Source organism: Podarcis gaigeae, assembly GCF_964106915.1.
Source record: "Podarcis gaigeae genome assembly, chromosome: 6".
Classification (NCBI taxonomy): domain Eukaryota; kingdom Metazoa; phylum Chordata; class Lepidosauria; order Squamata; family Lacertidae; genus Podarcis; species Podarcis gaigeae.
The window spans coordinates 82782257-82809880 of record NC_139682.1 but is presented as its reverse complement, the minus strand read 5'-3'; the positions used below and the strand labels follow the sequence as shown (position 1 = coordinate 82809880).

The 27624-nt window shown below is 42.7% G+C and overlaps 1 long non-coding RNA gene across 1 annotated transcript in view; it reads right to left on the bottom strand.

Annotated features, from left to right (window-relative positions):
* Positions 1-25632, bottom strand: part of LOC310847534 — a 603822-nt gene extending 578190 nt beyond the window's left edge. Inside the window, exon 1 of the long non-coding RNA XR_014565870.1 lies at positions 25581-25632. This is a non-coding gene — a long non-coding RNA (uncharacterized lncRNA). The remainder of the gene's footprint in view (positions 1-25580) is intronic.
* Between the last annotated feature and the right edge of the window lie 1992 nt (positions 25633-27624).

Below are 27624 nucleotides of genomic sequence, written 5' to 3'. Positions count from 1 at the left end.
TAACTTAGTGGAGAAGACACTAGGCAACCTGTGTACCATTGATGAACTTCAAAACCTCTCTCTCGCTTTTTATGGTTCCTTATATTTGGATTGGAGAGCCATAGGAAAGAGGGCACCTTCAAACAGAGCACCATGCTCCATGAAATAGGACACACAACCACCCTGTTGTTGTTTAGTCTTTTAGTCATGTCCAACTCTTCATGACCCCATGGACCAGAGCATGTCAGGCACTCCTGTCTTCCATTGCCTCCCGCAGTTGGATGCACACTAAATGCTTTAACCCAAGTCTTCACATATGTGTGTGTATGTAGGTTATCACTCTGTTGTTGTTGTTTGTTTAGTCATTTAGTCGTGTCCGACTCTTCATGACCCCATGGACCAGAGCATGCCAGGCACTCCTGTCTTCCACTGCCTCCCGCAGTTTGGTCAAACTCATGCTGGTAGCTTCGAGAACACTGTCCAGCCATCTCGTCCTCTGTTGTCCCCTTCTCCTTGTGCCCTCAATCTTTCCCAGCATCAGGGTCTTTTCCAGGGAGTCTTCTCTTCTCGTGAGGTGGCCAAAGTATTGGAGCCTCAGCTTCAGGATCTGTCCTTCCAGTGAGCACTCAGGGCTGATTTCCTTAAGAATGGAGTGGTTTGATCTTCTTGCAGTCCATGGGACTCTCAAGAGTCTCCTCCAGCACCATAATTCAAAAGCATCAATTCTTTGGTGATCAGCCTTCTTTATGGTCCAGCTCTCACTTCCATACATCACTGCTGGGAAAACCATAGCTTTAACTATATGGACCTTTGTCGGCAAGGTGATGTCTCTGCTTTTTAAGATGCTTCTAGGTTTGTCATCGCTTTTCTCCCAAGAAGCAGGTGTCTTTTAATTTTGTGACTACTGTCACCATCTTCAGTGATCCTGTTAAATTATCTGGTGCAAGAGTTAGGGAACTGAGACGATCACATTCACACATACAACACCATAAGTGTGCACATGACAAATGTGCTTGAAGATGTATGCTCCTCTAGTTACACTTCTCAGGGAGCCATTATTGATCACAGCTCCTTGGCTTAGTTGCAGATCTGTATTTTCCTCTATGTAATGTGCAAAATGTCCCTCAGCTGTCAGAAATCCAGTGCTATAAGTACATGAGTGTGCGAAAACTCAGTGGCAGTTAATTCTTGGGTTTTATGATCCTGATCCTGAGACACTTTGTTTCTGACACACACTGCTGAAAGAAAGAAGTGTGCACTGTCATGATTGTGTCACCACGTTCTTAATGACCCTTTTGTCTGGGTCATGCAACACATGATGTTAAAGAGTTCCTTTGGGACAGGGGTAGAATAGAACAAATAAGGCATTAGATGGGAACCTGGGTAGATGAGGGCGACCAGAGGCATATAAATAGAAAAAGAGCAGCAATGAAGATTCCAAAGGAATCTTCGTAAAGGAATATGAACTCTTTCCCCCTCCTTTGTCTCTCTCCTTTTACTATATATGAGGAGTTGTTGCCTAGCCAAGTCAAATGCTAGAGAAGTCTAAAAGATCCATCGGCATAAACAACTGAATGGATTAGCCGTTGCAAGCTACGCTTGAATAAGACTGTTACAAAGTGGTTCTTTTTTATATATACTGAATTCAAAATGACTTTCTTTGTGTACCATTTATCCATTAATAGCTATTGACTGATCTCTTTAGCTTTGCTTTTAAAAATTTAACAATGATCAACTCCACTGTCATTTAGTTATACACCTTTCAGGTCATTTACACAGCCATAAAGCCCAACTCCCAGAATACTAGACTGTTAACAGCACATCGTACAATGCTTAATTCAGATTCTAAAGTTTGCATTTTCATGTGACCATAGAGGCTTTCCTTTCCAAGAGAGAAATGGGAAATCGAGTAAAGATATAAGCAACTCCACCCCACATCTCTCAAGTTTTACTATGGCAAGCTCTGATTTGGTATGCTGCCACTATCCTGAGCCTATTGCGTCCTCACAGCCCATCATATGAAATAAAGAACTTGTGTCTGGGTCAACGGCCTGTTGTGTCACAGGGTAGGGTTATCTTTGCTGTGAAGAAGCCATTGTTGGCATCTCTCTGTCTAGGAAGACAAAAGAGGAATGTGCTTTTGGGAGGGAAGTCAAACTCTTGGGAGGTTGCAGCATCTGCTGTGGTTATAGAGACTGATATGGGAGAGACATGTTTTATTGTAGTTGGGGCAGATGAAGGTGTCTGGTTCTGCTGATGCAGTTATAGAACCGTGTTTCATCCTTCTGTGCTCCTCCCAGCAGTCATTCCTCCTCTGGTCACTGGTATGAATAAAGGAGTTGCCTGTCTTCAGGCACTTAGGTCATCTGCAAGTGATTCCCATGGGGTGGGGTTGAAGAAGCCCTTATAGGGGCCATTATGGAACCACTTTGCACCCTGCTTTGTTGTGTTTATGGGGCAGAACTGGGGCCAAAATAACATTTGCTTTTTCTCTCTCTGAATGCCTTCCAAACCATAAGACATTACATCTCAATTTTACCCGTGGACTGCCATCTGTCCAGATTTTAATTTGCTCTGAACTAATTTTAAGATGTATTTTAATTAATTGATTGTCTGTTTTTATGTTCTTATGTTCTTTGTATACTGTGTTAGTTTTACGATGTTAGCTGCCCTGAGCCCAGCTCCGGCTGGGGAGGGTGGGGTACAAAAAATAATAATATTATTATTAGGCCAGAATATTGTTGATTGTATCTGTTTCCTGATTCTTGATTCAGCACTGGCTTTGGGCAGCTGCCAGGTCAACCATGTGGTTGGTCCCAACACTCCATTTTCCTAACCCTTGTAACAGGCCACACCCTTATGTTTCTGAACTGTGCTTCCTGCACAGTTGTGGTCCAGGAGTAGGTTTTTCATTATTATTATTCCAACTCCCTTGTCATGGTAAGATCACTCCCCACTGAGGCTTAGACTCAGAGCAGCTACAGGTATTTTGCATTGCAGAGCTGAGGACTGAGAAGGATGTTCTGCCTGAAGAGGAATCCACTGGATTCAAGAGAGCCCTTGATGGGTTTCTGGTTGTTTTGGCAGAGACTCCTGTTGATGCCATGATCACTGTAGAATGTGATGATATGAGTAATGGACACAACCCCCTAAGCCCTGACTACTGTATTTATCTGAATACTAGCAGATGATCTTTCAGCTGGGCTGAGGTGACTTGAAAACAAATTGTGAAGTAGTACAGATCTCAGCAGCATAACTGCGTTACTAGCTCTGTTGGATGTTTACCCTTAAGTGAATGGATAATGAAATGTTGCACATCACTGTTTTTATTCTATTTCTGTTGGAGGAGATAAAGAAAGCAAATTCCACTTAAACTGTCTAATTAAACAAAGGCCCTGCAGTCGTAGAGTCTAGTACATAAATAAATTTGTACTTTTCCATGCTACACTTCTGCAGTAAAAGAATTTGTGCAGGCATTCTGATATGTGCCCTATCAAAAGTGTGGCATCGAGTCAGCTGCGTACCTTATGGGCATGTTTTATGTGCCACTGATTAACAAACAGCAAGCGTTCTGTAGATGTACAAACAGTCATGCCCTAATCTTCTTAAATGTGTCTTTAGTTCTGGACTTTATTCAGCTGTCAAAGTGGGATCGTTGCTGTGCGGCATGAGGGTTCCCTTAAAGAGCCATAAAATATTCAGCATTTGCATCAAACATCCAAGGAATCTGGGACAAAGTCCATTTCCTTTTGTACCTTACTTTTTTATGTGTCTCAAAATATCTCACTATGAATTCATAGAGGTTGAAGAAAGAAGACACAGGAACAGCCAGGAGAGTCTGCAATAAAAGGACTACCTAGTTTTGTTTTTATTAAAGATTTTCTTGATTTACAAAAGTGTGTGCAATGTCTCTCTCTCGTATATATATATATTTTCCATGTAATATTTTTACAAATCAGTTTCATGTGTTGAGACCTTGGGAAGAAAAGGGGGAAAGAGGTGGAGGGTGGGGGAAAAGATGGGTGGGGTCAGGTGGCGATGTTTTTATTTTACTTACTATATGTAGGGTTTGGTGTCAGCGTTGCTTGTGCCGGTCCTTTTCTGTTCACTTGTGTTTTGTTGGTGATGAGAGAGGTTGGGGTTGGCCTAGGGTGTGGTTGTTCATTTGTGGTTGGCTGTGGTGGGCTTTGTTTTCATGTGTGAGTGGGGTGGGTGGGTGGGTGTTTTGGATCAGGTTAGCCATACTGATTTGTATGCTGTTGGTGGATTTTTGTCATTGTTTTGTTGGGCTGTTTATGTGATAAAGGGGAGCTTATTCAATTTGTCCCCATGTCAGTTTCAGTTTATTGGTTAATTTTTCTAGTAGGGCTGTTTCCCATACTATTTGGTACCATATTCCATGCTTACCCCTGACGGGTCTCTCCAGTGTCTGGCTATTATGCTTCTGGCTGCTGAAAGTAGGTGGTGTAAGTGGGCATTAGTGTCTTGGAAGATGTTTAGTAAGGCCAATTCTGGGGTGGTTTCATTGACTGGGTTAAGAAGCATACAAACTCCATGGCTGCGCTTCTCTCAAAAGTGGGATTAAGACGTTTTCTCAGGACTATGGAGGGTGTGTGTGCTGTGTCCCATTCATGTAGTTGTGGTGGAAAGCATCTTCTCCTTCATGGAGAGCACGTGTTGCGGTGGGGGCCGCCAGGACACTCCAAAGTTGTGGGGTGGGTTAACTGATCGTTGGCCACTGATGCGATTGGGCTTTCCTTGTTGTTGGGAAAAAGTTAATGTTACCATTTGTTGACTGACAGCCAGAAATGCTAAAACTCCTTACACGAAGCTAAGGCTTCCTCTTTTTGCCCGTGCATCAGATTGCCCGTCTCTCCCTCCCTAGAATTAGGGTTGTTCGCTTTGACCTTGCTATGCCTGTCATGTGGTCGTCTCCTCTTGGGACAGGAGCCCAGTAGGAATTTTGTCCATCTGGCTGATTGGCTGGGGCCATTTGGTTTTTGCCTACTGCATAGCAAATCGTCACAACTTGTAAGGTTGCGGTTAGGCATTGGTTTATGATTTGGTTGGTTGAGGGGCATGGATTGGCTGTGCCTGCCCCTCTAATGCTGCTGCTGCAAGGGATTCCGTTAAAGGAATTGGGGGCTAACTATTGCTTGTCCACCCTGTCAAGGGGGCTTGGGCCACTGCAAGAGCTCCTGGCTGCATTTGGTGTGGGCTGAGGGCAGGTTCCCTGCTCCGCGTAACCCCCAAGTGTATTCCCCCATTCTGACTTTCGCATCGTGCGGAATGTCAGTCTGTCCCCCACGGTGGGGGCAGATAGTCACAACCAATGCCTAAGCAACCACTCACATTTTTGTATTTTAATAAAGTTGTGGCCAAAATTATGCCAAAAACCTTAAACAAAAAATTTGGTGTGATGTGTGAGTTATTGGGGTGGCCCTGGGGACCTCGACATGCAAATGCTCTGTGGGTGGAGGGAGGAGGCAAAAAATGTGGAGTTGAGGGTGGTCTGTTGTGGGGGTGGGGATGGGGTGAGAAATGTCCCTATTTTCACCTGAGGAATGGTGGAGGGTATGCAATACGTGTTCAGACGTTTCCGCTCAGTGTTGGAGAAGCATGGGGGTTGACTTGCATGTTCCTGCTGCACATCCACTGAAATAGATTCTAAACAACTGAAGCAGCACAATCTGTTGTTGTTTTTAAAGTGTATAGTTATGCAGCGAAACCATTATGCCATTCCCTTCCTTCTGAACAAGCATTTTGAAGCCTTCACCCTGCTGTGGATGTTGGGAGTTGCATCGCTGGTGGCTTTCAGAAAACCCATCTGCCCAATGCATTTAAATGAGATGTAAGTTCCAAGTACACATCTTTATGTGTTCTTGGACAAGGCGGTAAAATCAAGGTTGCCTAGGTAACTGTATAAACCTGAGCTTTTCTAGCATTTGACTTAGAATTCTAGTTTTAAATGGATTTTTTGGAATGCTCTGTAAATCTGCATTTGTATTGGTATCCGAACATTACCATTACCCAAGCTATGTGCTTAACCTCATTAGCTCTGCTGAGTGAAGTAGGTTGCAGCACTCTGCCCCCCCTCCCGTAAAATAGGTGGGCCAGCATGTGTAAATATGTATGGAGGTGCTTTAAAAATAGCTGCATTCTCTACAGTACAGGCGCTGCAAGTTGAATAAAAAGAAACAAAGTGTATTTAGTCATTCATGAAGGGTTTTCAGTCATTTCATGATTCAATTAAAGCTGTTCGACAGAAACAGTAATCAAGCTTCAGTGAGTTGCTTAAGTAGTGCATTTATTCTTCTGGCGTGCCGTGTAAAAGTTGCTTAATGTTGTGACTTTTTTTTTTTTAGAAAAAGAATCTGACAGTAAATAAATATTTTAGACGTTCAAATGTAATTATGCGGATTCTTGAGACTCAGCCAAAAACTTCAATATGTCATGCTTTGAATTGGTTAATGTTAGAGTTGTTCCATGGGAAAGAGAGTATGAAATTAAAATGTCGGAGAAGGAAACGTCATATTTTTGCCTTACAGCTTGGGTATCGTTCCAAATCCAAATATAGCAGCGGTTATAATTGTGAAACTGGGTCATTCCTGGCTCAATGGAAGGGAATGGCCACCCTTCCACTGATTGTGGTAGGAGCAAGAATAGTAAACATTCATCTCATAATTCTCATGTCACACATAGTTTAGCACAAATTTATTCTTGAGCTGCAGAAGAAAATAGCCCTTCGTGTGCTTTGGCTCTCTTTTCATGCAAGTCAAAAAGAGAACAATGCAATTGTTCTATCTGATTATCTGAAAATTAGAATGGCTTTTATCCTTGGGTGCCCATTGTTATACTGGAAACAAGACAGCTGTTTAGGCAAATCCTTCCTTTAATTGTGTGTGATGTTTGTGATTTTGAAACTTAGTGTGTGATTTCAAACCCCCTCCCTCCCTCAAGGCATGATTAATCAGGAGGCATAACTAAACCTAGAAGTGCAAAAAGACTAAAACGGCCACGAATATGTTCAGGATATGCAAATAGAAAGTGCCTCCTACAAGCCACAATGTATGTATGTATGTATTATGTATGTATGTATTTTTTAAGCTACAACTTTGTGGTATAAGAAGTAGGATTCAGTCGTCTGTGACCTTAGAGATCATTATTCACTTTCTGTAAGCTGAAGTCCTGGAAGAAAATCCCAGGATCTACTCTTCTAATTACATTATAATTGTGAATGGCAAAATACTTGAAACTGGAGCTTCAATAGCAGTGATTGGAACTTCAAAACGTTCTTCAGGAATGCATAGGCTAGAGAGAGAGATAACAGATTCCTAATGTACATCATAGGATTGTAGAGAAGGGATCCCAAGGGTCATGCAGGAAACTCAACTAAGGCATCCATGACTAATGTCTATCCAACCTCTGCGGAAAACCTCCAAGGAAGGAGAGTCCACCACCTCCTGTGGGAGTCCAAACAGCTCTTACTGCTAGAAAGTTCTCCCTGCTGTTTAGTTGGAATCTCCTTTCCTGTAACTTGAATGCATTGGTTCAAGAAAACAAGCTTGCTCCATCTTCCATGTGATAGTCCTTTATGTTAAGTCGTGGGCGAACATATCAGACAACACAGCAATTCTTCACACAGCTCTTGTTTATTCAGATGGCCAGAACAGAACAGAACTGAAGAGCTCAGTCAGCCTGCTTATATAGAGCTCCAGAATAACGTAACTGTAGCAACTTTCTAAAACTATCCAATCACTGTATGTCACTTTCGATCCTTCATTTGCATACAAACTATCCAGTCACTGAACATCACTTTCGATCCTTCATTTGCATAACTATCTACAGTATCCCCCTGCTGGCCCAGGGTGAGAACTTCAGTACATAACACTTTAGATATTTGAAGATGGCTATCATATCTCCTCTCAGTCTTCTCTTTCCCAGGCTAAACATGCCCAACTCACTAACTGTTCGACATACAGTTTCCCGACTTTTGATCATCTTGGTTGCCCTCCTCTGCACACGTTCCATCTTGCCAATTGCCTTCTTAAACTGTAGTACACAGAACTGGACACAGTATTCCAGGTGTGACCAAGGCAGAACCTGAGCGGCTATCCCATGCCTGGGAGGGCACCCTCTGCACCCCACCCCACTTGGGAGCATGCCTGGCCCCCCACGGGAGTGTGCCCACCCTGGGCAATGCAGGCATATGCTCCACCACTGTCTCCACTTTGCTGTTAACCCCCCAGTTCTTCCCAACTTTTGTCTTCAGAACTATGCCCCTCTCCAAACCACTGTTCCAAATCTATACTGCTCCCAGGATCCTGGTCAGGAGCAGGGGGAGGCTCCCACCATTCCTCATCAGAGTAGTACTCCTCAGCCTGGTCTCTGACAATAGGATCAGGCTGTTAGTGGTACCTAAGTAGATTTTAGCTGTGTTATGTGGAGTTGTTCCTGTATAAAAATATTCCAGGTGGAAGAATTCAACTACATAAAAAGATACTGCAGGGCATCAGTTAATACTGGAACCAGCAGTTATTTTATTAGGAGATTTAACAGATAACAAAACATCTTGTAGCGCTTTAAAGGCTAGCAATTTTTTATTATGGCAGTAGTTTTTGTGTACTTGAGCCTGCTAAAAATGTGTCAAGTCTTAAAGGTGCCAGAATATTCTTTGTTGTTGTTTTTGGTTGTTCTGGGTTTTGTTTTGTTTTTGCTGTGTCAGACGTACACAACTATATTGCTCTGGAAATTGCTAACAGAAGATGGAGTGAATTCAAACAAAAGTTCTGATCGGCAATCTTTCTTTATTAGCAATGATTATCTTGATTGCTTCTGAATAAAAATCAGTTAATACTCCTTTGAGTACAGAGTAGAGATATAACATACACTTAAATGAAGTATGGTTGTTAGCTAAATTAGAAAGATTGGCATTGTATATTAAAATAATAAAGACAAAACACGATGACTAAAGACCCATTTTAATTTAATATCATAGATCATAATTTGAATAATCAGTATCATATTTGATATAGCAAGGTACTTGGCTTTGTTTTCCCTCTCTGTCAGCTGGCTTACAAATATACATGTTATTATTTAAAATTAATTGTCACTTGTTGCCTGAAAGGTCTCCAAGGGACATCTATATATATATATATATATATATATATATATATATATATATATTTGCTTTCGTAGATTCTCACGGGTACAGGAATGCAGGTTTTGGTGTCCTCGGGTGTCTTCCCGTGTAAAAGTTGGGGTGTCTAGGCGACGTTTCGACGAGGTCTCACTCGTCATCTTCCTGAAGATGACGAGTGAGACCTCGTCGAAACGTCGCCTAGACACCCCAACTTTTACACGGGAAGACACCCGAGGACACCAAAACCTGCATTCCTGTACCCGTGAAAATCTACGAAAGCAAATATCTTACCTCTACGGGGAGGAAACCTTCCAGCTGACAAGAACCTTGAAGATGACGAGTGAGACCTCGTCGAAACGTCGCCTAGACACCCCAACTTTTACACGGGAAGACACCCGAGGACACCAAAACCTGCATATATATATATATATATATATATATATATCCACATGAAGTTGAATAGTTCAGTCTTGAGGTTACAAGAGCATTCATTACTTCAGCCAAGTATTCCCTGCCCAGATAGGTTATAATTAGGCCCCCAACTTAAGCTGGTGGAAGGTCCTCTCCACCATTGAAATCACTTGGGCCTCAAGTTACAGCAATGGATCCAGGAATATCCACCATATTCAAACTTGTTCCTTCAGAACGAGTGTGACCTCAGTCTAGAGCATGCTTTACACCACGCATCCAAACACATGAAACAGCCATTAATAGGAATCTCAGTCTTGTACCAATTGTGTTTCAGTTACCAGCCCTCGTCCATGAACTCAACCAAGTACCGATTCAGCATATCTATTGCCTCCCCTGCAGAAAATGGAAAGAAGAAACAGAGCTGTGTGTCATCAGATGGGATCGTCCTCAGAAGGTGGTCCTTCTTGCAACTGGGCCCCTGGACACACCCCTGACTAAGCAGGTTTTGTTCTAGGTCTAAATAGGCATCATGGGTCACAGCCAATCAGGAAAGGGGTGGGGGGGTGGTTAAAGGAATTATATAAGCATCAGCGCAAGAGTGCCCTAGGCACTTGATTGGCCCTGCTGAACACCCGCCCTCACCTCCTACTTGAGTGTAGTCCTGACAGAAACAACCATATGGCATTCTTATGTGTGCCTAATAATACCTTTTTACCCAAGAACAAACTCTTGCACCAGACTATCTGAAAAATTACCGGTAGTTTATAACAAGGAAAAGAGCACAAAGAGCTGCATGTTCATTAACTAATGCAAATTTAACATATAAGAGAGATGTGCGTGAGGATTTATAACTAATTCACAAAACCAGCTAGAGACCCAAGTTTGGGAAACCCTGGTCTAGACAGAGGTCTGGTGGTTATTCAGTGTAAGGGTACTACTTTCACGTCTTGGCCTGGCTCTAATTCATGGCTCATTACTCAAGTCTCAAAATCAATCCAGGGTTGATTATAATGGGTGATTTTTAGACAGGAGACGCAATTTTCATAGCAAATCAGCAAACATAATTGATGAAATATTATTATTATTTTGACTTGACTATACACATTTCTCTAAGCCTTCAGGCTTAAAAGCTTATTATTATTTAAAATGCTTATTATTCTTTCTAAAGTTATTGAATAATTTTGAATATTTGCTCAAAGCTATGATATTGTGAAGAGGGCAAATGTGGAAATAAGAAGTAAGAGCCACAGTTCAGTGATAAAGGGGATATATAATTATTAGGCATAATCTTCTGCCCAAGTCCTTGAATATGCAGCTTGTAAACCAACTAAAGTTTTTTTAATAAAAATAAAAATTGAAAAGCAGTTCCCAAATGTATTAAATAATCATTATTATCTAGAATGAAAAAAACATCCAGATTTTAAACAAGTGTCGCATAATTCTATTTTCAGCTAGGTATTCCTTGGCTTTTTAAAGCCTTTTCAAGCGAAACATTTTAATCCACCCTACCTAGCATTCAATTTTACATGTATTTCTGTAAAATTTAAGAATGGAATTCATTTCAATCCTTAATCTAGGATAAATTTTAATGTATTTTTAAAACAAAACCAGTAATACTGAGTTTTGTAAAGCACCTTAGGGGTATTTTTTTCCCATAGGCAGAAAAGTAGGATATAACCATTGATTCTAATGTGAGATCACTTGAGGACAGCTTTTTAAGCTTAAGGTTTGGCTAGAAAATGACAAAGTAATGCAGTTTTGGTCCAAGATGCTTTTAGTTCACAGCAAGCAGTACCTTTAAAGAAATAATAATAATAATAAATCTGTAATTTTAGTGATTGCACACTCTGGGAGGACAGCCAATGGTTGATTTGAACACCAAATTACTCCAGGCTCAGGAACGTTAGTCAGTGATAGGAAAGGAAAACTTGAAAAGAAGATTTCCTGCATTCTCTTTGATTTGATTTGGTTCATTGGATTTCTATGCTGCTTTTCATTCAAATGAATCTCAAAGTAGCAGGCAAACAATGAGCAATAGTAACATCACAAGTACAGCATAAATCATATAAACCAATTAACAAATCAGCAACAAAACAATTGCAATCTGGAAATGTCCATCTGACATGCAATTCTTTTTTGGGGGGGGGGTTCTGCATGGCTGACCTTGCAAAAAAAAAGAAAAAGAAAAAAAAAGGGATCCTTTGACCTGCAGATCAAAGTGTTATGGTCCAAGAAAAGCTCTACCACTCAGTTCTGTTAAATGTAGAAACCAGTTCTTCATTTCATTAATTCAGCCTTTATTGGCATAATTTAGACAATAAAATCATAAAGGGGGTGGGGACCATCCATTTCACCATGAGGGAGCAGAGCTGGTCAACAGAGGTTCTACCTTGGGGATTCAGCTCCCTCTGGTGGAACTGATAGAACATATTGCAAGCCAGAGTACTAAGTAGGATTGAGTGGTCCTTTATTATTATTATTATTAAAGTGGAAGACAGGGGAAGCAATTGAGATAATGGTACTCCAGTTGAGCTATACAGATTCCACACTGTGACAACTGGAGAGTCTACAAAACCTCTCTACAGAATTGCTGTCTCACCTACTGAACAATGCTGTTATTTGTTTGGCAGAAGTTAAATATGCCAAGTTAGTCCTCTTTCGGGGAGAGTTTGTTCAAAATGGATGGGTTTCAACAGGGAAGGAAGATTAACTTGCAGCCTGAATCTCTTCATCCCAGCATGCACGGCTGCCTTTTCAACTCACAACATTTGTTTACCCTCCAACGTAAGTGCCTCTTACCCCAGTACTCAGGCCAGAAGCCAGATTGACTACACTCAATACACCCATCAAATGGATTTGGCAGAGGCCATGAAGGAGGCGTCGTATTTTCTGGAGTTCATGTATTTAAGATACCAACGAAGTGCTCTCCAGCTAATGTGAAATTTCTGGAATGCATTTCTCGCATCAGGGGCAGCAAAAGCAGTGAAGGCAGCCCAGAACTCAGAACTTGAAAGGGAAGAAAAGAATATAAGTATTTAATTAAATGACCTGAGATCAAGCTTAGCAGTTAGATCAGAGGTGAGGAGCCTTTTTCAGCTTCAGGGGCACAGTCCTTTCTGGCCGGCTTCCAGACGGTGACTGTGGTGGGTATGTCCTGAGGCAAAAATGGGCAAAGTAGTGAATGTAAACTAATGTTATTTGCCACTGTGAGGTACTTTTGCCTCAGTGACGTTATATGTGGAATATGAAAGGGCACCAGCAACATTTGGCCTCCTCAAAAGTAAAGTAAGCCTGAGAACACCATGCACCTACGCATGAAAACTTTGCAAACATTTTCTCTCCCCTCTGAAAATGTTTAAGTATAGTAATTTGATTCACTGAAATTATACATGCTTGTATGCGTTACTATGTGTTTATATTTGATTGGTTGGTAACTGAATTCTAGAGAGTTCTCTAGTAGTTCTTGCATGATTGGCTAATGTCGGTCACATAGGTGGGATCTACTGAAGGAGAGACTTTGTTTTATGTGTTTTAGAATCCACTGTGAACACTGCTAAGTTGAATAGAGTGTTAGAGTGTCTCTTCTCTGCTGGAAAGAAAGAGAGCAAAGCTGAAGGTAGAAGTGGAAATCTCTCATAGGAACTGCAAGGAATGGCCTTATTGAGAAACAGACTACTCAGTTCTGGAAAAAGGAAAATGCAGTTGTCTGGAAGTTAGAAGACAAGACTGTAAACCCATGCTTGGAGAAACACGTGACTGTAAATATTATGCTTTAATTCATCTATAACTATGAGCTTCTGCAAGTAAAGCTTTTGAATTTTAAAGTCGGGACATTGGTTTAATTTCCAAAGAAGAGTGTTTGTTATATATATGCTTTGAACTTCTTATCTTTGTTTTTGCTATCCTTATATTCAGTAAATTCCCACCCCCATTGACTGAGAAACATTTTAGCACAAGACTAGTTGGAACTAGGGACGCGGGTCAGAAGGTTGGTGGTTCGAATCCCCGCAACGGAGTGAGCTCCCATTGCTCGGTTCCTGCTCCTGCCAACCTAGCAGTATGAAAGCACGAAGTACAAGTAGATAAATAGGTACCGCTCTGACGGGAAGGTAAACAGTGTTTCTGTGCACTGCTCTGGTTTGCCAGAAGCAGCTTAGTCATGCTGGCCACGTCACCCAGAAGCTGTACGCCGGCTCCCTCGGCAATAAAGAGAGATGAGTGCCCCAACCCCAGAGTCGGCCATGACTGGACCTAATGGTCAGGGGTCCCTTTACCTTTACCTTATCTGTTAAATAGCCAATGCTGACGGTTGCTTCTTCTCTACAAAGTAGTGTTAGGAAAGGGGCTTTGTAGTCAAGTGCCTGGTCAGGGTCAACACCCTCCCTGTCTCTAGATTTATCCCTGCAACCATCACTTTCCTATGCCATGGATCCAGAAGTAGGTTTGCAAAACCAAAACAAGTCTAGTGTCCTGATTGAAGGAAAATCAGATAACGGGAAGAACTGTAGGGTATGAACAGGGGATAAGCTAAGCACCCTGTCCCATTAGCTAACCAACTCTTGATGAATCAAAATGGATAATTGATAAAAGCTTCTGACTATATGTTTGTATGCCGTGTGAAAGAACCGGTCTGGTGACAAGTTATTTCTCTCTACACCCCATGCCTTTATTAAGGTAAAGGTAAAGGTACCCCTGCCCGTACGGGCCAGTCTTGACAGACTCTGGGGTTGTGCGCCCATCTCACTCAAGAGGCCAGGGGCCAGCGCTGTCCGGAGACACTTCCGGGTCACGTGGCCAGCGTGACATCGCTGCTCTGGCGAGCCAGAGCTGCAGACGGAAACGCCGTTTACCTTCCCGCTGGTAAGCGGTCCCTATTTATCTACTTGCACCCGGAGGTGCTTTCGAACTGCTAGGTTGGCAGGCGCTGGGACCGAGCAGCGGGAGCGCACCCCGCCGCAGGGATTCGAACCACCGACCTTTCAATCGGCAAGTCTTAGGCGCTGAGGCTTTAACCTCGTGCCTTTATTAGTGATGGTTAAATCATAAATCACTGTGTGACTTTTTTTTGCAGTCCATTCTGTCCCATTTTCCATTAGTCTGTGATTATTTAAAAAACTACATGAAATTTCACATTAAAATGCAGTCATACCTTGGATCCTGAACGCCCTGGATCTTGGACGTTTTGGCTCCCAAATGCCGCAAACCCAGAAGTGATTTTTCTGGTATGCGAACATTTTTTTTGAAACCTGAACATCCAATGGGGCTTCCGCAGCTTCTGATTGGCCGCAGGAGCTTCCTGCAGCCAATCAGAAGCTGCAATTTGATTTCCAAACATTTTGGAAGTTGAACGGACTTTTGGAACGGATTCCATTCGACTTCCGAGGTACGCCTGTAGGTACTTAAACATGCATTTTAAAATGTGTTTTTCTCACATAGCACGAGATCTAAAACATATTTCGATGTTGGTTTGTTTTTGAGAAGTGAACTGTGTTTGAACATTTGGAAAGGGCAAAAAACCTCTGGATAAATTAAGTCACAAATCAACATATTTGTCTGGAAGATATGAATCACATCAGTTCATACTGGAGCACAGGAAGATCGAACTCGTCAAACATCCCTCATCTCTTTCGCTTGTCCGCACACACCTGGGTGCTTGCTCTTCATTCCTACAATGCAAAACCACCTTTTAAATATTGCAACACTCCAAAGTCTTTTTATTTTTACTTTTTAAGTGTGCTCTCTTCAAATGAATTCCTGCAGCTTTTCAAATAATCTATGAATCACCTACAGTGCGTGACTTCACTTGGAAGAAGGAGAAATAAATTAAAATCACAGTGTTGGGCCCACAGTCATTTAAGGTTCCCAAATTGCATCTGAAGGAAATAATAATAATAATAATAATTGGATTTTTTTTATTCATGCATAAAATATGTTTGAAGTACAGAATATGCACAGAAGAGCATTCTTTGTCATTGAAAGGCATGAGCAGAATCCTGTGTGTATTGTGTGGTGTTTGGAAGTATCATTTGGACATTGGTTTACCATGTTTTTGGTGGGCTTCCAGCTTTTTAGTATCCAGGTATAAATTAGAAATGACAGTGATAAATTCTCAGTCCTGTTCTATTCTTGTTTTATGAAACCAAATCCTGCTATGTTTAATGGAGCTTTCTCTGAAATATGTGAGGACTGCAGCCTGACAGCACATTTCTCAGCATGCCTACTCAGAAGTCCCATTGTGTTCAATGAGGCTTACTCTGATGTGAGGGGGCAGGATAACTGCCCAAGTCCTACTTTATTGTTCATCAGTCTACAAGTTGCTTACATAACTGAAAAACATATTGCACCAAGTGGGGTAATTATGTGTCCTACTTTACAGAGGACAGTCTTCTCTATTTTGAAGGGCTGTTCAGTCCAAAGTTAACCCAAAGATCAGGAGGGGGCTTGAAGTTGCTCATCAGATGTTAACACCTGGACAATAGATATAATAATAATAATAATAATAATAATAATAATAATAATAATAATAAAAAATAAAAAAATAATTTATTATTTGTACCCTGTCCATCCGGCTGGGTTTCCCCAGCCACTCTAAGCTGCTTCCAACAAAGATTAAAAATACATTAAAATGTCACACATTAAAAACTTCCCTAAACAGAGCTGCCTTCAGATGTTTTCTAAATGTCAGGTAGTTGTTTATCTCTTTGACATCTGGTGGGAGGATGCTCCACAGGGTGGGTGCCACTACTGAGAAGCCCTCTGCCTGGTTCCCTATAGCTTTGCGTCTCACAGTGAGGGAACTGCCAGAAGGCCCTTGGAGCTGGACCTCAGTGTCCGGGCAGAATGATGGAGGTGGAGATGCTCCTTCAGGTATACTGGGCCAAGGCTGTTTAGGGCTTTAAAGGTCAGCACCAACACTTTGAATTGTGCTCGGAAATGTACTGGGAGCCAATGTCGGTCTTTCAGGACCGGTGTTATATGGTCTCGGCGGCTGCTCCCAGTCACCAATTTAGTTGCCACATTATGGATGGAGTAGACACACAGATAACCTGCTAAGGCCACTGAATTCAAATGGACACACTGTGGCATAACATAGAATCAATCTGCGACAAGCTTTTATTTTCAAAATGAAGCCAGTTTCTCAAGAAGCACTTTTCAGGGGCAAAACATAGGCAACAGATCAAGATTTTGTGTGGAGAAAGTAGGAAAAAACAAGATCTCGGCTTCCGTTGCTTCTAGAATAAAATGCCACGTGTATGCAGCCTAAAACTATGTATTTTATTGGCCTTTTTAAAATGTGTGTGGGGTCTCAACTTTTTCACTTTATGACCAGCTTGATTGATGACAACAGGCATGATTTATGCCTTCTCTAGATTTCAGTCTGCCAAAACACAACAAGCACCTCTGGAAACATGACCAGATCCAGGATTAAATGGCTAGGCCTTTTTAGAGTTTTGTGCTGTTCTTTTGTTCGGCCTGGAAAAAGACAAAGGCAAGGGTGGCGGGCTAGAAGAAGATTAAAATAAAAATAAAAATCTAAGCTGCATTTACAGGACCGAATCTCACTGTTTCTGTGTGCCAAGCTGAGTGCCATTAGCAACTTCTACCTCCAAGATCCTCAGCCCTTATTGATTTCCTTACCTTTGTCCAATAGGAAGCCCAATGGTTTTGGCTGGGAATGGAAAGGGACAGATGGAATCGCCAGCTGCATAATGTTGGCTTCAAGCAAGAGAGAGAGAGAGAGGGAGAGAGAGAGAGAGAGAGAGAGAGATCTGCTTGCATTCAGCGTGGGTACATTGACTTTTTCCTTATCACTGGGCATCCTTTGGCTAGGGCTACTGAACGCAGCTGTTAGCACTGCAGCACTCAGCCTAATATATCCCTTTGTTTATGAGAATCAAGTCAGTGTGATTGCTCTGTAGCACTTATAGGTTTATTACTTTTTTTTGTAACCAAGCTTGTGTCTGCATATTTGGCTGTATCTTCCCTTCTCCCTATTCTGGTATCTAACCACAGAACTATATGGGAGGCTATCCAGACTATCAAAGTTGTTTTAACAAAGAGACACGCCAGCATATCTTTATTATTGACAATCTCCTGCTCTCCCCACTTCTCTGAGTCCAGGCTTGTGGGGTTTGCCCCATTTTGATTTTCTTTGGAAGGAGGTCGCTGGAGGTTTGTAGCGGTTTAGAATGTTTGCTTGTCGAGGTCCCCAAGACACCCCCCAATAAAACACAATTGACACATGATTTTAGTTTAAGGTTTTTGGCATAATTTTGGCCACAAGTTTAATAAAATTACAAGCAATGTGAGTGGTGGCTTAGGCATTGGTTGCGACTATCTGACCCCACACAGGGACAGACTGACATTCGCACGCCTGCAAAGTCAGAAAGGGAAAACATTTTGGGGAGAGAGACCGGACTGGGAACCATGCCTCACCTCTCCCCAAATGCTCCCAGGGACTTGTGTGGCCCTAGCCCCTTGCCAGGGGGTTTCAGACAAAACCATGACGAGCCCCTGGGTTCCTTTAATGGAAAACACTTGCAGCAGCAGCATTTGGGAGGGGCAGGCACAGCCAATCCATACCCCTCCACCAACCAATTCCTAAACCAATGCCTAACCGCAACCTTACAAGTTGTGATGATTTGCTACGCAGTAGGCAAAAACCAAATGGCACCAGCCAATCAGCCAAATGGACAAAATTCCTACCAGGCCCCCGCTCCAAAGCAGACGACCCCATGACAGGCATAGCAAGGTCAAGCGAATAATCTGAAAATCGGGAGGGAGGGTGGGTGATCCGATGCGCGCAGTGAAAAGAGGAAGCTCAACGCTGCGCGCAGGGTATTTAAAGGCTATGGCTGTCAATCACGAAATGGCAACATATAAATCTCCCCAGCAACAGGAAGCTCCATGATAATGGTGGCCAAACTCTTTTCCCGCCCAGCAACAGTGGGTGTCTTGCTAGTCCCCACTGTAACACGTGCTCTCCATGAAGCAGAACACGCTTTGTGCTTATCTGCACATTTTCAAGTTGAACACAGATGGAGACACATCTTTGCACACTGTCAGAAGTCAGCCAAATCTACATCAGGTCTCTGGGGAGATGCAGCTCCCTAAGAAGACTTTTTCCCTTTCAGGTTCTTTGCGTGACCAGGCCGCGAAAGCCCCAGCCCCCAGGGATCATAAGAAAGGAATAAAGACTCTGACCATGTTATATGGAATTAAAATTAGGCCACAACTTTATTAAACTTCCAAATGTAGGAAGACCTTGGCTTAGGCCTTGGGCGTGTACCCCTCCCAGCCCTCCAGCTGGGGGAACTGGGGCACATCAGGGTAAATGGGATATGGGGGGTGCACTGTGAGACATAAGTGTAGCAGGAAGCCCAGCCCATATCTCCACACGCAGGGTAGTTCACTGACCTTTCAGTGTATGGCCAGTGACACCCATATATATAACCCCATTGTGCTGGGCGCTATGCAGGCACGCCCCTGCAGGCAGCACGCTACACCCCTGGGACATGTGCTAGCCCCTCCTCCGCCTGCTCTCTGCCCCCCAGTGCCGGAGCATGAAGCTCCACCACTGAACCTGCTGGTGAAGGAAAATTTCTTCCTGGTCCTTCAACAGCAACCAGTCAAAGACCATAGCAGTGCCTGCTAAACAAGAAGAAAAAGTTAACCTGCAAACCAGAAAACATTAAACTAAGGGAGGGTAAATCTCCAGAGCCAACTGCTTGGCTATTGTCGGCTCCACCCCCTATACATAAATGGGCCTGGCTTCACCTCTCAGCAATGAAACTTGACTACTGAGGTTGGGCATGAACCTCCAAATAATAACACTGAGAGGCAGGCCAGCCCCTGTTTGCTAGTAAGATCCCTGGGAAATGTAGCACCATGTGCACGATCCCGTAAAAGGCACCCAAAATGTAAAGTTTGAATGCTCATTACACTCAGTCTGTCCCCTTTGTTCCTTATTACAGCTGCAGACCTGAATTACGTGAGTTTGGGGGATGGAGTAGAAGGGAGATATGCCCTGTATTCTCATTTCTGATCAGTTTTCCTTATTCAGTTGCTCCCAGGTAAGTCCTGTATCAAAAAAATAAATAAATAAAAATCTTCTAACAATTAGCTCTCATGAAGCTTATTAATAGACTCTGTCCAAGTGTTGCCTTAAAGCACACCCACAGAGAAAGCCCAGTTCACAAAAGAAAAACCCACTAGCAGTTTGCAAACTCACAAACTGAAAGCAGAACCTATTTACAGCCAAGTTCTGTGAAATTATGCCCGACAAAAAAGATTAGAACCTGAAATTCAAAAATGCAATAGATCACAAGGAACAAATTGTCGATGCACTATAGCATTTGGTGAGGAAAGTCCTCTTTTAAAGTTCCAGTCTTCCCACCTATCCCCTGATCTCTAGAAATAATAATAATAATAAACCCTAGCATTTCAGGGAAAGTTCTATTGTATATTCAAGTTCTGAAAAAACAAAAACATTTCAAGCACAAATTCTTAGCTCTTTAGTACCAATCTGCACCAATCTGTGTTACTGGACTCAGCACATAAGTCTATGTCTGCACTTCACGTCTAAAAAATAAAAGTACAGTAGTATTTCTTTCCTGACAGTCACGAATCATTATTGCAAAATTATTTTAATGTTGAGATATATGCAAGTAAGAGAATATAGGAAATGGCTATATGTAGCTATGCATGTATATTATAGTAATATATGTATCTGTACTTCTCTTGGATGAACCCTAGCTTAAGATTTGCACTAAATATTATATACAAAGGTAAAGGGACCCCTGACCATTAGGTCCAGTCGTGACCGACTCTGGGGTTGCGGCGCTCATCTCGCTTTACCGGCTGAGGGAGCTGGCGTACAGCTTCCGGGTCATGTGGCCAGCATGACTAAGCCGCTTCTGGCGAACCAGAGCAGTGCACGGAAACGTCGTTTACCTTCCCGCCGGAGCGGTACCTATTTATCTACTTGCACTTTGATGTGCTTTCGTACTGCTAGGTTGGCAGGAGCAGGGACCGAGCAATGGGAACTCACCCCGTCACGGGGATTCAAACCGCCGACCTTCTGATCGGCAAGTCCTAGGCTCTGTGGTTTAATGCACAGCGCCACCCACGTCCCAAATAGTATATATAATGTGTTTCAAATGTTGCTAATTGTGGCTACTGCTCACATATGTCTGTGAAAAAGGGCAAGACAGGCATATTGGTGTGGACAAATGGAATGAGGCAGGTGGTAGACAGAAATTGTATAACCACAAATAAAATTCTTAGCATGTGTCTAAATTGGATGCAAACACTGCTTGGCAGATATGAAAAATTAACGATATAGTTGGGTAAATGTTGAGATCCACTTATAGAAGGGGGAAATGTTGGCTTCTGCCAGTGAATCTCAAATAGAGCTCTTATTATATTAATGGAATGCTGAGAGGGATAACACTGTCAATAGGCCTGTCTCATAGGACATTACTGCCTAATGACTTTTTCAATGCATATTGGGTTGCTTTGCAAAGCACACCTATGTAGAAGTAAATTCTATTGACACAGATTCAGGTAATGCGGCCAATACGGTGTGATTTCCCAAATGAAAGGTGCCGGAGCCCAAACCTTTGTGGAAACTTTAGAAGTCTCTATCCCAAATATCAATATGTGATGATGCACCTATCCTGTTGCAAAGGCAGATTCTGATCCATTATTCCTTTTTCACATTGCAGGAATTATCCTACTGATTCCTGCCTCAAGTTGAGCACTAGGCTTTAGACTTGAGTCTATGGAAGAAGTACAGAGAAACATGTCAATTAGCGAAAACAGGGATTAATTGGGGATGATGTATGAGGTAAACTCCCTGTCCCCCCTTGAATATCTTGAAATCCCTGGGTGCTAAATTTTTAGCCGAGTCATGTGGCAAAACACAAACACGTACCCTCCAACTTTTCTCCAATGAAAATAGGGACATCGTAAGGAAAAGTAGGGCATTCTGGGATCAAACCAGAAACCGGGATGGCTTCTCTAAATCAGGGAGACTCCTGGAAAATAAGGACACTTGGCAGGCCTGCAAACATTCCCACAATTGGATGAGTCTCTTGCTAGTATTTTTAAATATTGATCCACATAAAATGGATTCAATATTTTTTTGAGCTGCCCTACCCTAATATTTAGGGATGCGGGTGGCGCTGTGGGTTAAACCACAGAGTCTAGGACTTGCCGATCAGAAGGTCGGCGGTTCAAATCCCCGCAACGGGGTGAGCTCCCGTTGCTCGGTCCCTGCTCCTGCCAACCTAGCAGTTCGAAAGCATGTCAAAGTGCAAGTAGATAAATAGGTACCGCTCCAGTGGGAAGGTAAATGGTGTTTCTGTGCACTGCTCTGGTTCACCAGAAGCGGCTTAGTCATGCTGGCCACATGACCCAGAAGCTGTACGCTGGCTCCCTTGGCCAATAAAGCGAGATGAGAGCCGCAACCCCAGAGTCGGTCTAATGGTCAGGGGTCCCCTTTACCTTTACCCTTACCCCAATATTTTGTGGGGCTTGAAAATGCTCTGGGGATAGTAGATGTGTTCAGCCAACTCACAAAACTGGGCTTTGCTTCTGCCAACTGGGAGTCAAAAGCCACACTGGTGTGAGTAAAAAATATTTCTATAAAGATGCCTGAGTGTCATTAAAGGCCTACTGTTTTCATGGGTTTTCATCAGTTCCTTCTACTTGCATATTACTATATAGCTTCACCCTGTTTTATATGTCTATCAGGGATGTGGGTGGCGCTGTGGTCTAAACCACTGAGCCTCTTGGGCTTGCCAATCGGAAGGTTAGCTGTTAGAATCCCTGCAATGGAGTGAGGTCCCGTTGCTCTGTCCCAGCTCTTGCTAACCAGCAGTTTGAAAGCATGCCGGTGCAAGTAGATAAATAGGTACTGCTGTGGCAGGAAGGTAAACAGTGTTTCCGTGTGCTGTGGCTTCCATCATGGTGTCCCATTGCACCAGAAGCGGTTTATTCCTGCTGGCCACATAAGCCGGAAAGCTGTCTGTGAACAAACGCTGGCTCCCTTGGCCTGAAAGCGAGATGAGCGCCGCAATCCCAGAGTTGCCTTTGACTGGACTTAACCGTCTATCTATGTATCTATATCTATCTATCTATCTATCATCTATCTATCTATCTATCTATCTATCTATCTATCTATCATCTATCTATCTATCATCTATCTATCTATCATCTATCTATCATCTATCTATCATCTATCTATCTATGTATCTATATCTATCTATCATGATTTAGTTCTGTGAAAACATTTTTATTCAATCCTCCCAAAATATGCCAACTAGCTGATTACTGTCTTGCATAGCGCAGGCCAGCATACATGATTGCAGTGAGTGAAGATACAGTGTCTAATATTTGGCTACCAAATTGCAAATTGGAATTAAAACAAAACAAAACAAATACTTCATTACTTCTGGAAGATGCAAAGGTTCAGGCATTGGCAAAGTTAAGCCCTTGCTAGTTTATTTACTGCTGTGTTTACTAAGTGGAACTTTTGGGGCAGAGTGGGTAATTCAGACTGACATCCGAGAACGCGGGAGACATCCCAGCCTAGATCTCCTCACAACACACCCTATGTGTCCTGGAAAGAAAGATGGCCATATTGCTAATAAGTAGTAACAGCTGTCAGGGCAATTCGATGCTTGTTAAATCCCTTCTCCCTCATGCTGTGGCCCTGATCTAGATTTCCCCATCCAGCTGCTCGTTAGTTAATTAGAAACAAAGAGACCTCAAGGACCAAGCGGATCCTTAATGCTAAGTCCAGTTTGACCTTAGGTTTTAGTGATGACTGAGAGGAAGAGAATACCACTGTTGATCAACCACTCTGGACATTTTCCAACATATATAAAAACACATAATCAAACATTAAACATTAAACAAAACTTCCCATTGTTATTATTAATTTGTACCCCACCCATCTGGCTGGGTTTCCCCAGCCACTCTGGGTGGCTTCCAACAGAGATTGAAAATACACTAAAACATCAATCATTAAAAGGGCTGCCTTCAGATGTCTTCTAAACGTCAGGTAGTTATTTATCTCTTTGACACCTGATGGGAGGTCATTCCACAGGGTGGGTGCCACTACCGAGAAGGCCCTCTGCCTGGTTCCCTGTAACCTCACTTCTCGCAGTGAGGGAGCCACCAGAAGGCCCTTGGAACTGGACCTCAGTGTCCGGGCTGAACAATGAGGGTGGAGATGTTCCTTCAGGTATACTGGGCCAAGGCTGTTTAGGGCTTTAAAGGTCAACACCATCACTTTGAATTGTGCTCAGAAGGATTGCCTTCAGACACCTCGGGGGTTGGATAACTCCATACCCTCCAACATTCCTCTGATGAAAGTAAGGATGTCCTAAGGAAAAAGCGGGACATTCTGGGGTCAAATCAGAAACCAGGACAGCTTTTACAGTTACACCTCAGTTTTCGGACATCTCGGCTACCAAACGTTTCAGAAGCTCTATGCCGAAAACCCAGAAGTGAATGCTTCTGTTTCTGAATGCGCCTTGGAAGTCAAACAGTTTCCAAGGTGTGTTTCTCAATTTTCCACATTGAACCTGCTGGCGTCCCTTTGATCCTCGGTTTTCAAAGCTTTTGGAAGTTGAACGGACGTCCGGAACGGATTACGTTAAAAAACCGAGGTTCCACTGTATAAATCCGGAACTGTCCTTGGAAAATAGGGACACTTGGAGGGTCTGCATACATAGTGAGCTTCAGAGCACATTTCCGGTTAATCAATAATGGAGGAACATGGAACGGAGGCAGTGATTTATTCATGCTGGACCCTGGCCTAAAAGTTTTTGTTCAAAAAGATACACCGGAATAGAAGGGAAGGGGGAAAGTGCTGGTTCCCAAAGTCTCATTTGGTGCTCCTGATTTTAGTATTCTGAAATTGGCTCTTACTTCTTCATCTATGTACTTGTCAAGGGATCCCATTACATTAAGTCTGATAAATAAACAAGAGAAAGGATTGTGCTGGCTTTGTAGCAAACTTGTGTGACAGTGAAACATTCTTAATGCATATTTGACAAAGGAAAAAGTAACTTGAAAAATGAATAGAGGACCATGGCGCACTCGAAATGACAAACTATAATGATTAATAGACCTTTTAAAATGAATAATTGTGTTGCAGGTTATATACCGGTTTATGTTACAAAATAACTGTATATACAGCAGTTGGCAAACCCCCTTATGTGATGTAAAGGCTGACACTGGTTAACAAATTGATAATGTATGAGCCAAGCAGCACTAAGACATGAGAGACTTAACTCTTCTAGGAATTTGAAGCTGAAATAATAAGCTGTCCATGTCCACCTGGTCAGATTACCCATCAGTGGGTGTTTTGCTGGTCTGATCAATTAAAATTTGATCACTTAAAATTAAAAGTGCTGGTGTCTGAAAAGCCAGTGAATTCCAAAGTCAGCTAGGCCTTCCTCATGATCCAGCAGATCTTGACATGCTCTGCTCAGTGTTTCCCAAACCCCCCCCCCCAATCTGCCAGATTCTGTCATGGCTTTACCCATAAACCAGTGTTCTGCTCCAGCCTCCCCCTTCCTTAGCCTTTCCCCAGAAAGGCAGCCATTTCTTCGTGCAAAGTGCAAAATTATATTTCTGGGATCAAAGTGATTATAGGGATTTAATACATTTTAGTTAAATTATTTTTTTAAAAACAAAAACGGCTGTTATTTGTGATTTACAGCAAACATTTTGACAGCTTAGGCCGAATCCTAGCTCTTCAGTTTGGCCACAATGCACCTTTATTGCCAAAGTTTATTAGATTTTTTTACCACCCTCATTTTGCGGTACCAGAGCTGGTTACACCAATTTACAAATACAATATTAAAAACAGTTAAAATGGATTAAGGTAAAGGTAAAGGGACCCCTGACCATTAGGTCCAGTCGTGACCGACTCTGGGTCATCTCACTTTATTGGCCGAGGGAGCCGGCGTACAGCTTCCGGGTCATGTGGCCAGTATGACTAAGCCGCTTCTGGCGAACCAGAGCAGCACACAGAAACGCCGTTTACCTTCCTGCCAGAGCGGTACCTATTTATCTACTTGCACTTTGACGTACTTTCGAACTGCTAGGTTGGCAGGAGCTGGGACCGAATGAGAGCTCACCCCGTTGCGGGGATTCGAACCGCCGACCTTCTGATCGGCAAGTCCTAGGCTCTGTGGTTTAACCCACAGCGCCACCTGCGTCCCCTTGGATTACAACAAAACAAATAGGATGGGTCTTGAAACATACAGGCAGTAACCGTGAGGCAGGGGTGAAAGAAGTGGGCTTATCTGTGTTCCACTGATGTGCATGGGGGTCAGGAATGGAACCGCTGTGCAAAACGCTTGCCGCCTATATATTTCAGGTTTCAAAGGCCAGGGTAAAGAAGTGTGTCTTCAGCATCTGGCAACCCCCCCCCCCAAAAAAAACTACACAGTGAGCCGGCCAGCCCACTCATGAAGCGGGTGTGAATCAGTGCTGATTTCTGTCAAGATCATGTGAAATCTCACCAGATTTTGGTGAGATCTTGCCAACTGGAAATCAGAGCCAATGCAGATTTTGCTTCTTTGGCATTGGCAAAGGGAGCACGCCTGGTCAAATTGGATGTGCTGCCCCTGACAGTGTTTGTGGGGAGGAAATCCCACTGCTTAGGGGATACCACAGAGAATGCCCTCTTTTGGGCCACCACCCAAGTTCTGAAGATGGTGGGTCTACCAATAGGTGCCCCTCTTGACAGTCTTAACACCAGAAAATGGCATGAAGCTTGATAACTATATGTTTGATAGCTTAAGTCAGGCATGGCCAAACCTGGCCCTCCAGATGCTTTGGGACTACAATTCCCATCATCCCTGACCACTGGTCCTGTTAGCTAGGGATGATGGGAGTTGTAGTCCCAAAACATCTGGAGGGCCAAGTTTGGCCATGCCTGGCTTAAGTAGTCAATGAATGTGTGGAAAAAAATACTGTTTATCAGAAAATTTGTGTTGATATGTATGTGAAAAATCTATTTGTGGCATGAATTCTTTGAGGATCCATGTCTTCTCAGAACATTTTGGAAATTAGTCTGTATTGTGGCATCAGATTGTCAACTGACTGGTGATCAGAATTCTTAGTTCTGTTCCAGTGCAATATTGAAGAGATGACCTTTTATATGAATATTTATATTAAGATTATTATTTTTAAAATACAGTAATGATATGGAACTAATGTCAAAGTGGCACGGCAAGGACTTTTCAGTGCTGGCACCAAGCATTGGAATGCCCTCTCTCTCAAGGTATGAAATCCCATTCATTTTAGTTTTTAGGCACCTACCACAGTTTTGTTATTAAATCCCAGCATGCTTAAATTGTTATTATTGGCTGCTTTGCAAATCTATTATTTTAATGTTACAAATTTTATTCTTTTTAGTGTTCATTTTGTGAACTATACATATCTTGTATAGTTGAATATGCTATTTTAGGCTAGCCCCACCCAAACAGAAAAGTGGAACATTAAATATAATATCAAGCTTTGGTGACCGCTGACAGGAGACAGAACAGGACCTTAGAGAAAGAAGAGGGAAGTATCATTATGCTTAGAAAAGCTCAAAGAATGCACAAAAGAAAAATTTTCTTTAAAAATAAAACCTAATGGGGCATCCCTTCCAATTTTTTAAGAAGCTCAGTGAGAATGGAACATAGTCATAGGCATATAATATTAGCTGTCGACTGAAAACAGATAGAAAATCAGGAGTGGAGTAGAATGGAGCACTTTGGGGATGGTCATGGCTGGCTGGCATGTTGAACATGATAGGTACCTCAAGTAGAAGGTTGCAGATCCCACTCATAATAGTGGGTGAGCTCCCGTTGCTCTGTCCCAGGTCCTGCCAACCTAGCACTTTGAAAGCACGCCATTTCAAGTAGATAAATAGGTACCACTGCGGTGGGAAGATAAACAGCATTTCCCTGCACTCTAGTTTCCATCATCGTGTTCTGTTGCACCAGAAGTGTTTTATCCCTGCTGGCCACAGAAAACTGTCTGTGGACAAACGCTGGCTCCCTCGGCCTGAAAGCGAGATG